Raw genomic sequence first — 4,937 nt, 5'->3', positions numbered from 1 at the left:
ATAAATAAAGCTTCAGACTCATGTGTTGGTGCATACCTCAACTTCGCATAACAAATGATTTCTCAGCTTCCTCTATATGGTCCTACAACAAAAATCAATGAAGCACCAAAAAAATCTCAAAAAAATCCCAACTCTCATATACAACCACAAAATCAAATCTCCAAGCTTGCTTACCAAAAACAAACATATAATCCAGGATATCGAAACCGAATCGTAATTTGCTCGGCTCGAAGCCCATAAAATAGAGGCTAACTCTAGGATCTCTATCCAGCAAATTGAGGTCGAGTGACACGATCACGGGCTCGTATGGGCTGTCCAAGGTGGTCCGAATTCAGGGCTCGACCTACCATGACTCGCGAACAGAACAGAGGAGTGAGGGAGAAGCCGAGAAGGACGATGAAGACAAGAGGGTCTGAGAAGTGTGAACTAGGGATTTTAATTTTCTTGGGTCTTTACTTAAAAATGGAGCTTAGCATGCCGCGCTTGGAAACACTTTGACTTTTTAATTTTGAAAAGCGTGTTTAAGAACCCGCCTACTTGAGAAAAGATCCCTCCAACTGAAAAGTTTTGGTCACTAAACTCAATAGGAAGTTCAAAAATATCAGTCACCCAACATGAGTGGTCACTAGTATTAAAAATTTTGGTCATTAAAGTTTGAATAATGGGCGGGTAAATGAATTTAGTTGGTCCTAAAAGTGTTAGTGACCAACTGGTAGTATTGGTCATTAATTCAATAGTATTTGTGACTAATATTGAAGTGGTCACTAACATTTGGTCACTAATACCCGATTTTGTTGTAGTGATTCTTGTGCCATGCATGCATCACGTCCTCCTCTTTCCTTAATTGATTAAAGCCATGATCTTGTTGATCTTTTCCTAGCCAAATACAACCACGATGCCATCTTTAATGCAAAGATCTTTCCATATGACCCGTCTTCACAATCAAGTAAACCACTATTAATTATCAAATATCTTGATTATTAATAGCAAACCGATAAGATTACGATTTGCCTTAAGATTACTTGGTCTTCAAGTAGGCTGTATTTAGCCTCTAAACAATGTATTTCGAACTTGTCGAAAATATACAGCTTGGGCCACCGATATTGGCCCGGTTTCTCACGAGTCCCCCTTATCAGGAAAAAATGTTATTTTGGGTTCAAACAGGCTGTAACTTAACTTAAAAGTCAACAAATTTGTATTTCTGATGTCTTTGCACTGTGAAAGCTTTTATGTAGCCACTCATTTGTGTTATTTAGAAACGGATCCAGGCACAAGAACAAGTTCTTAAGGAACTGAAAAAAGGCAGGAACCGAACCATTTAGAGTCAGTTCGGTTTCAAAATGGTTCCAAGAAATTTGTTAACACAACCGAACCGATTGTAAGAGTTATATTTATTTCTTGGTTTCACAACTTTTTCACAGGAACCGACCCGATCCCAAGCCTAGGCTATAGGCTAGGAGAATTTTTTAGAGAAAAAAAAAATTCAAGATCTTATTAAACTTACGAGAATATTACAAATCAGTCAATGAAGCACCAAATCAATATTTGCTAGAGGAAAATGGTATCTGAGTAAGTATTTAGCGTTTTTCGTCAAAAAAGTTTTATCCCAACCAATTGGAAATATTCCACCATTGTAAACTGTGCATATTAATGCAACCCATTTGATTAAATTGAATTGAAAATGATAGTAGTCAAATGGTTAATATTTTATCTAAAAAAAGTTGGTAATTTCAAACTTGGCTAATCGTTTTGAAGGATTCCTATGCGCATATGGAATAGAGAATGAACAGCGATTCTCAAAACTAATATCATGCAAAAATTATTAGGAGGAACTTGCATTTCAACTTTGAAGGAGTCCTCTTTAGAACATAGTTAATTACTTACAATCCTATAAGGGCAATCGATCCTAAGCGAATCTACTCGTTCACCCCCTTTGTGAGTATCGTATTGTTAAATTCAAATTTCATAACCATCCGGTTCATGTGTTAAAACACTAGTTTGGGTGTGCCAAACTCACGGCAAAGCTGCTTTTAAATTAATCACCTCGGGGCCAAACTCGCCCCAAGTTAAAAGACAAAATTCAATTAAATTTTCTACTTGCCCTTTACACTAGGGCTAAGAGGTTTGTAAGATAAGCAAAACAGAGTTCCTGCGCATTAATCACCTTCTTCAACTTTGGTAGGTTCTTATTCTTGGAACCCAACGGTCTTCCTCTCTTCTTTTTTGGGGCAGCTCGTTCAGATGGCAAGTTTTCTTTAGGCACCAAGATCCTGCCAGGCGCTTCTATCATCCCAAGCAACCGAGCAGAAAACTTTGATGTGAACTCTGGCATCTTCAGCTTCTTTGCAGGTGCCACAGCATGCTCAGGTTTTTGGAATGGCTCAAGAAGAAGAATTTTTAGCTTTTTGGGAGAGGAATAAAGGGAAGTAGGTTTGCCTCTCTTGTTATCATCATCCAGATACACAAGTTCAGTGTTAGAGCCGGTGGCCTTATTAACCTGCATTTCTGACCTTGCCTACTCCATGAGGACAATGGCTAGCAAGTCATCTGAGCTGTCATTGCTATCTTTCCGGCATAACACCAATGGTTTGCATCCACTGCCATGTTCCTTGCCAAACAGACTTCTTCCCACCAAAGGCAGAATAGGGGTTTGGAGGCCCTAGAACTTAAAAATTCCATTAACAAACTGGTTCGCAATGAAGCTGATAGATGGACTGGTAATCTCCATTTGCTTCTCCCCTGATTTGTGCATCAGGTTTGGTTCGGTTACACTCCCAAACAGAGCACATCTGCCTTCCTCATGTTAAATCAGTTGGCAAAGGTTTTCCCCACGAGGTTTTCAAAGAAGTAGGAGATTTTTGCTTCCACCCTAGGTGCCAACTTTAGGGTTTTCTGAAGGGAAAAGGGTTTCAATATTTCATGTGAAACCCTTACTCACACCTAGCCTCGATTTGTAAACAGCTTTTCATCATACTCAATATAGTCTCCAGCAACAGAAGCAATATCAGGGAACTTTTTGGGTACATCAAACAGTGGAGGGATGTTGGAGATGTGGACCCAGAAGAAGAGTGCATTCTGGACAAGAGATAGCAATGGAGCCACACCATCATATTCTTAAAGCACAATGGGGGTTTGGTTGAAACGCCAAGGTCCTCCACATAAGACCTTGTTTCAGTCTAGCAACAGATCAAAAGTAAGGATAAAACCATTGTGTTCTCATTCCTGAATCTTAAAGCCACGATCCTAGACCCAACGAAGATCGTTGTTTGGTTTTACTGTTTTACCGTTTTGGTGCGACGACATGGGGTTTTTTATGCCAAATTAACATACAGGTTAACCATCTTAACTCTTGTTAGATTAATATATACAAGTTTGCCCAATTATATTTCTATCCACAAGAATGAATGTAAGGAACCTATTAAAATCGTGTGGCACTTAGACCATGAACCCTAGATATCCAAAGGTGTGTAGCACGAATTATGCTTAGAATGACTCAAAGTTTCGTTTTGATTTTCTTTTTGGACTTATTTTCTTTATTTCATTAAATCTAAATGATCAATTACTTTTCTAGAACTAAAAAAAACTCACCATTTATCTGTTGCCTATTACAATTGAATTTAATTTATAAACCCTTGGGGTTAGCCTGAGTGGTGAGAGAGGTTGGCAATTGGATTAGAATTAAGTTAGATTAGAGCAAATTCACCCATGGGTCATCAGGTCACCTACTATTCACTGCTTTTTATGTGTATTTTCACCCTCTGGATCACGAGCACAGTGTATTTCGTGTCCTAGGTCACACTGTGTCACTTTCTGAGTCATCATGGTGACCTGCACAGCTTATTTCGTGCCTTGAGTCACTGGTACAGTGTATTTCGTGACCCAGAGAGTGGAAATAAACACACAAAAGTAATAAATAGCAAGTGACCCGGTGACCCAACTGGTGAACTTGCTCTTAGGAATTGGAGGATCCAGTGTACCAAAAAGAAAAATTTGTACATAAAAATCAATTAGTCAGTCATAAACTCATAATGTGTATTGGACCACATGTCCACACCATCATAACACCTCATTTATATAATGCAAGGAAAAATAGTTGTTAGGCATCATAGGTCTCGCTTATAGGGCTGTACTCTTCTTTTCAATATGACACTTGGCTCCCGTCTCGATCAACAACAAAACAAAGAACTTGGTAAAAGCTGGCAAGCCAAGAGGTGTGTTATGCTTTAAATCCTAATTGCAAAGCACAATATATGGAATAGTCAGATTATTGCACAATAACGACGCTTTGGCCGAGTGGTTAAGGCGTGTGCCTGCTAAGTACATGGGGTTTCCCCGCGAGAGTTCGAATCTCTCAGGCGTCGTTTCAATTTTTTGTTTATGTAATCTTTGAATATTTAAAGGTCAAATCTGACGGTTTAAATGCTGCAAAAAAAAAAATAAAAAACAATGGTCTATAAATTCATGCATAATTTACCAGCCTCTTAGCGTGTGTCAATTCAACTTTTTTTTTAAACTTTATTTGTGTCTATAATATTTTATTTATAAAAAAAGAGTTTGTTTTAGTAATTTTTCTAAAAAAAAGTTTATTTTTTATGAAATTATGAATAACTTTTTCTTTCTTCAAAAAAAAAAAAAGTTAACTTTTTGTTTAATAAGTAATTTTTTTATTTAAACTGCCAACTCCAAAAAAAAAAAAACTGCTATTGCAGTTAACAAAACAACAAAACGTCGAAGATCTTTTTTTTTTGTAATTTCTTCAATTCAATTTGCTATTATATTTACTATTTTATCCTTCATGTGTTAAATTATAAATTTTTAAACTATTATCAAAGAAGGGTAAATTGTGGGTTTTTGAAAATTTAACCATAAGTCTTATTTGCTTAATTAATACTGATTACAATATTTCATGTTCGAACGCGTAAAACGAGTGTCCGACT

At 37.1% G+C, this 4,937-nt stretch overlaps 1 non-coding gene across 1 annotated transcript; it reads left to right on the top strand.

Annotated features, from left to right (window-relative positions):
- Positions 1-4,279: 4,279 nt before the first annotated feature.
- TRNAS-GCU lies at positions 4,280-4,361 on the top strand. Its single transcript has one exon. It is a non-coding gene; the product is annotated as a tRNA-Ser (tRNA).
- The last annotated feature ends 576 nt before the right edge of the window (positions 4,362-4,937 follow it).

This window comes from Rosa chinensis, chromosome 1, assembly GCF_002994745.2.
Source record: "Rosa chinensis cultivar Old Blush chromosome 1, RchiOBHm-V2, whole genome shotgun sequence".
Lineage (NCBI taxonomy): Eukaryota > Viridiplantae > Streptophyta > Magnoliopsida > Rosales > Rosaceae > Rosa > Rosa chinensis.
Note: the sequence above shows the minus strand (reverse complement) of the source record. Positions and strands in the feature narration are given on the sequence as shown.